Here is a 12,051-nt window from a genome sequence, read left to right as displayed (position 1 = left end):
ACGCTACAAGATACGTCAGCAGATCGAACTTGTGTACATGATATTCTCTCTACGGTGGAATGTGGAAATTATTTTGCAGAGCCGGACACTATCCTGGTGTTCACAATCTTCTATGGATTATTCGGAGGAAGAACCCGCCTTGCAATGCCGAACATTATGCGCGCCGGACTCATCGTCATTGAAGCCAGGTTCAGGGGCTACTGAGGGAGTCCTGGACTAGGGGGTGTCCGGACAGCTGGACTATCATCGTCCGCCGGACTCCAAGACTATGAAGATACAAGATTGAAGACTTTGTCCCGTGTCCGGATGGGACTTTCCTTGGCGTGGAAGGCAAGCTTGGTGATAAGGATATGTAGATCTCCTACCATTGTAACCGACTCTGTGTAACCCTAGCCCTCACCGGTGTCTATATAAACCGGAGGGTTTTAGTCCGTAGGACACAACAACCATTACAACAATCATACCATAGGATAGCTTCTAGGGTTTAGCCTCCTTGATCTCGTGGTAGATCCACTCTTGTACTACCCATATCATCAATATCAATCAAGCAGGAGTAGGGTTTTACCTCCATCGAGAGGGCCCGAACCTGGGTAAAAACATCGTGTCCCTTGTCTCCTGTTACCATCCGCCTAGACGCACAGTTCGGGACCCCCTACTCGAGATCCGCCGGTTTTGACACCGACAGGAAGGTTAAATATCCTGCTGATTTTCTTGTTCTTGGTTCCCCACAAGATGACTTTTGTCCCATTATATTTGGTAGACCCTTCTTGAATACTGTTAATGCTAGGACTGATTGTGAAAAGGATATTGTTGCAATTGGCTTAGGGGATATGTCTCATGAGTTTAATTTTGCTAAGTTTCGTAGACAACCCCATGATAAAGAATCACCTAGTAAGGATGAGATTATTGGTCTTGCTTCTATTGTTGTGCCTCCTACTGATCCGTTAGAACAATATTTGCTAGACCATGAAAATAATATGTTTATGAATGAAAGAAGGGAAATAGATAAAGTGTTCCTTCAGCAGGGTCCTATTCTGAAACACAACCTACCTGTTGAAATCCTAGGGGATCCCCCTCCACCCATGGGTGATCCCGTGTTTGATCTCAAACCATTACCTGATAATTGATGTCTACTACACAACCTTCTTCTTGTAGACGCTGTAGGGCCTGCAAGTGCACAGGTTTGTAGGATAGTAGCAAATTTCCCTCAAGTGGATGACCTAAGGTTTATCAATCCGTAGGAGGCGTAGGATGAAGATGGTCTCTCTCAAACAACCCTGCAACCAAATAACAAAGAGTCTCTTGTGTCCCCAACACACCCAATACAATGGTAAATTGTATAGGTGCACTAGTTCGGCGAAGAGATGGTGATACAAGTGCAAAATAGATAGTAGATATAGGTTTTTGTAATCTGAAATAATAAAAACAGCAAAGTAACAAGCGGTAAAAGTGAGCGTAAACGGTATTGCAATGATAGGAAACAAGGCCTAGGGTTCATACTTTCACTAGTGTAAGTTCTCTCAACAATAATAACATAGATAGAACATATGACAATCCCTCAACATGCAACAAAGAGTCACTCCAAAGACGCTAATAGCGGAGAACAAACGTAGAGATTATGGTCGGGTACGAAACCACCACAAAGTTATTCTTTCGGATCAATCTATAAAAGAGTTCGTACTAGAATAACACCTTAAGATACAAATCAACCAAAACCCTAATGTCACCTAGATACTCCATTGTCACCTCAAGTATCTGTGGGCATGATTATACGATATGCATCACACAATCTCAGATTCATCCAACCAACATAAAAGTACTTCAAAGAGTGCCCCAAAGTTTCTATCGGAGAGTCAAGAACGTGTGCCAACCCCTATGCATAGGTTCCCAAGTGTCACGAAACCCGCAAGTTGATCACCAAAACATACATCAAGTGGATCAATAGAATAACCCATTGTCACCACGGTTATCCCACGCAAGACATACATCAAGTGTTCATAAAAGACTCAATCCAATAAGATAACTTCAAAAGGGGAAACTCAATTTATCACAAGAGAGTAGAGGGGGAGAAACATCATAAGATCCAACTACAATAGCAAAGCTCGGGATACATCAAGATCGTGCCATAGATGGAACACGAGAGAGAACACGAGAGAGAGAGATCAAACTCATAGCTACTGGTACATACCCTCAGCCCCGAGGGTGAACTACTCCCTCCTCGTCATGGATAGCGTCGGGATGATGAAGATGGCCTCCGGTGATGGGATCCCCCTCCGGCAGGGTGCCGGAACAGGGTCCCGATTGGTTTTTGGTGGCTACAGAGGCTTGCGGCGGCGGAACTCCCAATCTATCTTCTGTTCTGGAAGTTTTAGGGTACGTAGGTATATATGGGTGCAGGGGGTACGTCGGTGGACCTCCGGTATGCTCATGAGGTAGGGGGGCGCGCCCTCCACCCTCGTGGACAGCCTGGGGCTCCCCTGGCGTGCACTCCAAGTCCATCAGGTGGGTTTCCTTCCAAAAATAACTTCTCTAGTTGATTTCGTTCCGTTTTGACTCCGTCTGATATTCCTTTTCCTCGAAACACTGAAATAGGCATAAAACAACAACTCTGGGTTGGGCCTTCGGTTAATAGGTTAGTCCAAAAAATAATATAAAAGTGGATAATAAAGCCCAATATTTCCTAAAACAGTAGATAAAGCAGCATGGAGCAATCAAAAATTATAGATACGTTGGAGACGTATCAAGCATCCCCAAGCTTAATTCCTGCTCGTCCTCGAGTAGGTAAATGATAAAAAAGAATTTTTGATGCGGAGTGATACTTTGGCATAATTTCAATGTAAATCTTCTTAATTGTGATATGAATATTCAGATCCGAAAGATTCAAGACAAAAGTCCATATTGACACAAAAATAATAATACTTCAAGCATACTAATCAAAGCAATCATGTCTTCTCAAAATAACATGGCAAAAGAAAGTTCACCCCTACAAAATCATATAGTTAGGCTATGCTTCATTTTCGTCACACAAAGATGTTCCCAACTTCTATACCCCCGATGACAAGCCAAGCAATTGTTTCATACTTAAATAATCTCAAACTTTTTCAACCTTCACGCAAAAATAACACTATGGGTGGAATAGAATATGATGATGGGGATTGTGTGGAGAAGACAAAAAAAGGAGAAAGTCTCACGTTGATGAGGCTAATCAACGGGCTATGGAGATGCCCATCAATTGATGTCAACATGAGGAGTAGGGATTGCCATGCAACGGATGCACTAGAGCTATGAATGCTCAACAAAAGAAAACTAGTGGGTGTGCATCCAACTTGCTTGCTCACGAAGACCTAGGGCATTTGAGGAAGCCCATCGTAGGAATATACAAGCCAAGTTCTATATTGAAAAGTTCCCACTAGTATAAAAAGACAACTTATGAGACTCACTACATGAGGAACAAGGTGCTACTTTGAAGCACAATATATGAGACTCACTACATGAAGAACAAGGTGCTACTTTGAAGCACAAGTGTGGAAAAAGAGATAGTAGTATTGCCCTTTTTTTGGGCCTTTCTTTTTTTTTGGCCTTTCCTTTTTTTGGGCCTTTCTCTTTTTTGGCCTTTCTTTTCTTTTATTTGGGAAATGTTCTAATAATGATGATCATCACACTTTCATTACAACATATGAATTAGAACTCGAAACTAGAACAAGATATGACTCTATATGAATGCCTCCGGCGGTGTACCGGGATGGTGCAATGAATCAAGAGTGATATGTATGAAAAATAATGCATGGTGGCTTTGCCACAAATACGATGTCAACTACATGATCATGCAATGGCAATATGACAAAAGTAATGTATGTCATAATAATGATGATGGAAGTTGCATGGCAATATATCTCGGAATGGCTATGGAAATGCCATGATAGGTAGGTATGGTGGCTGTTTTGAGGAAGATATAAGGAGATTTATGGGTGATAGAGCATATCGTATCACGGGGTTTGCATGCACCGGCGAAGTTTGCAACAACTCTCAAGGTGAGAAAGGGCAATGCACGGTACCGAAGAGGCTAGCAAAGGCGGAAAGGTGAGAGCGCGTATAATCCATGGACTCAACATTAGTCAAAAGAACTCATATACTTATTGCAAAAATTTAGAATTCATCAAAAATCAAGTACTACGGGCATGCTCCTAGGGGGGTAGATTGGTAGGAAAAGACCATCGCTCGTCCCCGACCGCCACTCATAAGGATGCACAAGCCAGGTACACTTCATGTTTCAAATTTGTTACACAACTTTAACCATACGTGCATGCTACGGGACTTGCAAACTTCAACACAAGCATTTCTCAAATTCACAATTACCTAACTAGCACGACTTTGATATTATCACCTCCATATCTCAAAACAATTATCAAGCATCAACCTTATCTTAGTATTCAATTCACTCATAAGAAAGTTTCACATATCTTGAATACCAAGTATATTAACATTAAGCAAACTACCATGCTATTAATGACTCTCAAAATAATATAAGTGGAGCATGAGAGTTCATCTATTTCTTCAAAATAAAATTACCACCATGCTCTGAAAGATATAAGTGAAGCACTAGAGCAAAAACTATCAAGCTCAAAAGATATAAGTGAAGCACAAAGAGTATTCTAACAAATTCCAATTCATGTAAGGCTCTCTCTCATTAAAGAATTTCAGATCTTGATACTTTATTCAAACAGCAATCAAAGCTAAAGAAAACATTGCAAGGATAGCACAACTCATGTGAAGAAGCAAAAACTTAGGCTCAACCGATACTAACCGATAGTTGTTGAAGAAGAAAGGTGGGATGCCTACCGGGGCATCCCCAAGCTTAGATGCTTGAGACTTCTTGAAATAATATCTTGGGGTGCCTTGGGCATCCCCAAGCTTGAGCTTTTGTGTCTCCTTAATTCCTCTCATATCATGGTTTCTCTTTTTATCAAAAGCTCCATTCACAAAAAACTCAACAAGAACTCGTGAGATAGGTTAGTATAAACCAATGCAAAACCTTGTCATTTTCTACTGTAACAAATCACTAAAATTATTATTAAACATTTAATACTAAATGCCTCTGCATATTTAATACTCCTATCATCAAATAGAATCATTAAACAAGCAAACATATGCAAACAACGCAAACATAACAGCAATCTGTCAAAACAATACAGTCTGTAAAGAATGCAAGAGTATCCATACTTCCCTGACTCCAAAAATTATGAACTAAAATTCCCACTGTAGTAAATTCGTCAGATCTCAATATGCAAAAAGATTCAACGTTATACCATGCTCTCACTTTTCTAGGGAATTTTTGCAACAGCGGTAAACTTCCTGTTTTCAAACAGCAACATGCAAACTAGCAAAATAAGCATGGCAAAGGCTATCCTTGACTTTTTTATTGAAACAAAAGAGGCAAAACACAATTCTAATTAACAGCAAGCAAAAACTAACAGAGAAAATGACGCTCCAAGCAAAACACATATCATGTGGTGAATAAAAATATAGCTCCAAGTAAAGTTACCGATGAACGAAGACGAAAGAGGGGATGCCTTCTTGGGCATCCCCAAGCTTAGTTGCTTGGTTGTCCTTGAATATTACCTTGGGGTGCCTTGGGCATCCCCAATATTAGGCTCTTTCCACTCCTTATTCCATTGTCCATCGAATCGTTACCCAAAACTTGAAAACTTCAACCACACAAAACTCAAAACAAAACTCGTAAGCTCCGTTAGTATAAGAAAATAAAACTACCACTTAGGTACTGTAATGAACTCATTATAAATTCATATTGGTTTAATATCTACTGTAATCCAACTTATCTATGGTTCATACCCTCCGATACTACTCACAGATTCATCAAAATAAGCAAACAACACATAGAAAACAGAATCTGTCAAAAACAGAACAGTCTGTAGTAATCTGTATAAAACGTATACTTATGGAACCCCAAAAATTATGAAATAAATTTCTGGACCTGATAAATTTGTCTATTAATCATATTCAAAAAGAATCAACCTAAAAGGCACTCTCCAGTAAAAAATGGCAGCTAATCTCGTGAGCGCTAAAGTTTCTGTTTTTCACAGCAAGATCATATAAACTTCACCCAAGTCTTCCCAAAGGTTCTACTTGGCACTTTATTGAAACAAAAGCTATAAAACATGATTACTACAGTAGCATAATCATGTGGACACACAAAAACAGTAAGGATACATATTGGTTTGTCTCCCAACAAGCGCTTTTTTAATGCCTTTTAGCTAGGCATGATGATGACAATGATGCTCACATAAAAGATAAGAATTGAAACATAACGGGAGCATCATGAAGCATATGACTAGCACATTTAAGTCTAACCCACTTCCTATGCATAGGGATTTTGTGAGCAAACAACTTATGGGAACAATAATCAACTAGCATAGGATGGTACAACAAGCATAACTTCAAGAATTTAAGCACATAGAGAGGAAACTTGACATTATTGCAATTCCTACAAGCATATGTTCCTCCCTCATAATAATTTTCAGTAGCATCATGAATTAATTCAACAATATAACCAGCACCTAAAGCATCCTTTTCATGATCTACAAGCATAGAAAATTTTCTACTCTCCACATAAGCAAACTTCTTCTTTATAGCATACGTATCATCACAATAATCATCATAAATAGGAGGCATGCTTTCATCATAGTAAATTTGCTCATCAAAGCTTGGGGGACAAAAAATATCATCTTCATCAAACATAGCTTCCCCAAGCTTGTGGCTTTGCATATCATTAGCATCATGGATATTCAAGGAATTCATACTAACAACATTGCAATCATGCTCATCATTCACATATTTAGTTCCAAACATTCTATAGATTTCTTCTTCTAGCACTTGAGCACAATTATCCTTTACATCATACTCATGAAAGATATTAAAAAGGTGAAGCGTATGAGACAAACTCAACTCCATTCTTTTGTAGTTTTCTTTTATAAAATAGACTAGTGCTAAAACAAGAAACAAAAAGATTCAATTGCAAGATCTAAAGATATACCTTCAAGCACTAACCTCCCCGGCAACGGCGCCAGAAAAGAGCTTGATGTCTACTACACAACCTTCTTCTTGTAGACGTTGTTGGGCCTGCAAGTGCACAGGTTTGTAGGACAGTAGCAAATTTCCCTCAAGTGGATGACCTAAGGTTTATCAATCCGTAGGAGGTGTAGGATGAAGATGGTCTCTCTCAAACAACCCTGCAACCAAATAACAAAGAGTCTCTTGTGTCCCCAACACACCCAATACAATGGTAGATTGTATAGGTGCACTAGTTCGGCGAAGAGATGGTGATACAAGTGCAAAATAGATAATAGATATAGGTTTTTGTAATCTGAAATAATAAAAACAGCAAGGTAACAAGCGGTAAAAGTGAGCGTAAACGGTATTGCAATGATAGGAAACAAGGCCTAGGGTTCATACTTTCACTAGTGTAAGTTCTCTCAACAATAATAACATAGATAGAACATATGACAATCCCTCAACATGCAACAAAGAGTCACTCCAAAGACACTAATAGCGGAGAACAAATGTAGAGATTATGGTTGGGTACGAAACCACCACAAAGTTATTCTTTCGGATCGATCTATAAAAGAGTTCGTACTAGAATAACACCTTAAGATACAAATCAACCAAAACCCTAATGTCACCTAGATACTCCATTGTCACCTCAAGTATCCGTGGGCATGATTATATGATATGCATCACACAATCTCAGATTCATCCAACCAACATAAAAGTACTTCAAAGAGTGCCCCAAAGTTTCTACCGGAGAGTCAAGAATGTGTGCCAACCCCTATGCATAGGTTCCCAAGTGTCACAAAACCCGCAAGTTGATCACCAAAACATACATCAAGTGGATCAATAGAATAACCCATTGTCACCACGGTTATCCCATGCAAGACATACATCAAGTGTTCATAAAAGACTCAATCCAATAAGATAACTTCAAAAGGGGAAACTCAATTCATCACAAGAGAATAGAGGGGGAGAAACATCATAAGATCCAACTACAAAAGCAAAGCTCGGGATGCATCAAGATCGTGCCATAGATGGAACACGAGAGAGAGAACACGAGAGAGAGAGAGAGAGAGAGAGAGAGAGAGAGATCAAACACATAGCTACTGGTACATACCCTCAGCCCCGAGGGTGAACTACTCCCTCCTCGTCATGGATAGCGCCGATATGATGAAGATGGCCTCCGGTGATGGGATCCCCCTCCGGCAGGGTGCCGGAACAGGGTCCCGATTGGTTTTTGGTGGCTACAGAGGCTTGTGGCGGTGGAACTCCCGATCTATCTTCTGTTCTGGAAGTTTTAGGGTACGTAGGTATATATGGGTGCAGGGGGTACGTCGGTGGACCTCCGGGCTGCTCACGAGGTAGGGGGGTGCGCCCAGGGGAGGGGCGTGCCCTCCACCCTCGTGGACAGCCTGGGGCACCCCTGGCGTGCACTCCAAGTCCATCACATGGGTTTCCTTCCAAAAATAACTTCTCCAGTTGATTTCGTTCCGTTTTGACTCCGTCTGATATTCCTTTTCCTCGAAACACTGAAATAGGCATAAAACAGCAAATCTGGGCTGGGCCTCCGGTTAATAGGTTAGTCCCAAAAATAATATAAAAGTGGATAATAAAGCCCAATATTGCCTAAAACAGTAGATAAAGTAGCATGGAGCAATCAAAAATTATAGATACGTTGGAGACGTATCAATAATCTTAAGTATGCTTATCTTGATGAAAAGAAAATATATCATGTTATTATTAGTGCTAACCTTTCAGAGAAAGAAGAAGAAAGATTATTGACAACTCTGAAGAAGTACCGTGCTGCTATTGGATATACTCTGGATGATCTTAAGGGCATTAGTCCCACTCTATGCCAACACAAAATTAAAGTGGAGAAAGATGCCAAACCAGTTAGAGATCCTTAACGACGATTAAATCCTAAGATGAAAAAAGTGGTAAGAAAGGAGATACTGAAGCTCCTTGCAGCAGGTATAATTTATCCCGTTGCTGATAGTGAATGGGTAAGTCCTGTCCATTGTGTTCCTAAAAAGGGAGGTATTATTATCGTTCCTAATGATAAAGATGAATTGATCCCGCAAAGAATTATTATAGGTTATAGGATGGTAATTGATTTCCGTAAATTAAATAAAGCTACTAAGAAAGATCATTACCCTTTACCTTTTATTGATCAAATGCTAGAAAGACTATCCAAACATACACATTTTTGCTTTCTAGATGGTTATTCTGGTTTCTCTCAAATACCTGTGTTAGCGGAGGATCAATCAAAAACTACTTTTACTTGCCCTTTCGGTACTTTTGCTTATAGACGTATGCCTTTTGGTTTATGTAATGCACCTGCTACCTTTCAAAGATGCATGATGGCTATATTCTTTGACTTATGTGAAAAGATTTGTGAGGTATTCATGGATGATTTCTCCGTTTATGGATCCTGTTTTGATGATTGCTTGAGCAACCTTGATCAAGTTTTGCAGAGATGTGAAGACACTAGTCTCGTCTTGAATTGGGAGAAGTGCCACTTTATGGTTAATGAAGGCATTGTCTTGGGGCATAAGATTTCCGAGAGAGGTATTGAAGTTGATAAAGCTAAAGTTGATGCTATTGAAAAGATGCCATGTCCCAAGGACATAAAAGGTATAAGAAGTTTCCTTGGTCATGCCAGTTTTTATAGGAGGTTCATTAAGGACTTTTCTAAAATCTCTAGGCCTCTGACTAATTTATTGCAAAAAAATATTCCTTCTGTCTTTGATGATGATTGTGTAGAAGAATTTGAAATACTTAAGAAAGCTTTGATCGCTGCACCTATTGTTCAGCCACCGGATTGGAATTTACCCTTTGAAATTATGTGTGATGCTAGTGATTATGTTGTAGGTGTTGTTCTAGGCAAAAGAGTTGATAAGAAATTGAATGTAATCCAGTATGCTAGTAAAACTCTTGATACTGCCTAGAGAAATTATGCTACTACTGAAAAAAATTCTTAGCAGTTGTGTTTGCATCTGATAAGTTTAGACCTTACATTGTTGATTCCAAAGTTACTATTCACACTAATCATGCTGCTATTAAATATCTTATGGAAAAGAAAGATGCTAAGCCTAGACTTATTAGATGGGTTCTCTTGCTCCAAGAATTTGATTTGCATATTATTGATAGAAAGGGAGCTGAGAACCCCATTGCAGACAACCTGTCTAGGTTAGAGAATGTTCTTGATGACCCACTACCTATTGATGATAGCTTTACTGATGAACAATCACTACAAAAAAAGACACATCCGTGACATTTTGGGCTGAACGAAAAAAAATTATGTCATACATATGACACTTCTATGACGATAATTGTGACAAAACCAGGTATCATCATAGATGTGGTGGGCTCCTACTTCTATGACAAAAAATCATGACAGAAAATGGGCTTTTCGTCCTGGGCGGGCCGGAGAGGCAGCTGCGTGACATTCTTTGGGCCGTCCATGATGGAAAAACCCATGGTAGAAGCGAGGGGGAGGAAAAATTCGGGGAGTTGCCAATTACGGTGGGAGGTCGGGTGCCGAGCGATGCGCGTTTTTCTCGTACACGTATGCGCGTGTGTGCGAGGCGTTGGCTCTAACTGAACCCGAGCAAGGCGTTGGGCTCTAACTGAACCCGAGCGATTGCACTGCAGGCTACGCGTTACTGAACCTGAGCGATCGATCGATGGCTGTTAACTGAACCCGATGGAGCGATTCCTTTGCTACTGCTGCTAACTGAAGCCGATCGATGCTGCCTCTGGGATGAACAGTGAGCGTTGCGGGGGGGTTTGGATGAACAGTGAGCGGTGGTGTTGCCTCTGGATGAACAGGACCCCATGGTGTGGAGGGCTGGATGAACAGTAGACGGTGGAGGGGTGGCCGTGGAGGGGTGGTTGAACAGGACCCCGTGGTGTGGAGGGCTGGATGAACAGTATACGGTGGAGGGGTGGTTGAACAGTAGCCGATGAAGTAGCGCGCGGTGGAGGCTGGATGAACAGGAGCCCGTGGAGGCTGGAGGAGGTCGACGGTAGCCCGTGGAGGCTGGAGGAGGTCGACGGTAGAGATGAACAGTATTCCGTGGAGTCCCGTTTTGCGGTACGCCACACCCCTCCCTATGAACAGGACCCTGTTTCGACCGTAGCGCTCCAACACAAGTCTGTTTCGTCCGTTTTGCGGTACGCCACGCCCCTCCCGATCAACAGGACACCCGTTTCGACCGTAGGAGGTCCGTTTCGTCCGTTTTGCGGTATGCCACACCCCTCCCGATCAACAGGACCCCCGTTTCGACCGTAGGAGGTCCGTTTCCTCGATTTTGCGGTACGCCACACCCCTCCCGATCAACAGGATCCCGTTTCGATCGTAGGAGGTCCGTTTCGTCCGTTTTGCGGTATGCCACACCCCTCCCGATCAACAGGACCCCGTTCTGAATGTAGGAAGTCCGTTTCCTCCGTTGTGTGGTACGCCAGGCCTCGTTTCCATCGCCTATTCCGTCCAAGCCCTCCCGATGAACACGATCATGCATTCCGTTCCGACCCAGCCGGTTGGCTCCCCATGAACACGATGACGACGCTGTTTCTCCGTTCTGACCCAGCCATGTACGTATGCGCGAGTAGGCGTTCGAGACCCTGCCCGTATGTACGTACGTGGCCGTTTTTTCTTTCTTGCACCCTCGCCGCTATACGTACGTGTACATGCTACGTGCGCGCCTCTACTACGACACGTGTGTGCCTCTACTACGACACGTGCACGCCTCTACATCGACCAGTATGTACGTACACGTTCACGACCAGAATGACAACGCTACGTACGCTTCGACCAGGTGGCTCCCGACTGTCAGGCACTTCCTTGCCTGCGAAGATGTAGCTGGTGGGTCCCAGCAGTCAGGGGGGCGAATCATTTTGTTTTTATTTCCTGGATGCACTTCCTTGCATGCGAAGATGTAGCTGGTGGGTCCCAGCAGTCAGGGGGGCGAATTGTTTTTTTTT

This window comes from Triticum aestivum, chromosome 7B (genome assembly GCF_018294505.1).
Source record: "Triticum aestivum cultivar Chinese Spring chromosome 7B, IWGSC CS RefSeq v2.1, whole genome shotgun sequence".
Classification (NCBI taxonomy): domain Eukaryota; kingdom Viridiplantae; phylum Streptophyta; class Magnoliopsida; order Poales; family Poaceae; genus Triticum; species Triticum aestivum.
This window is presented reverse-complemented; position numbering follows the sequence as displayed.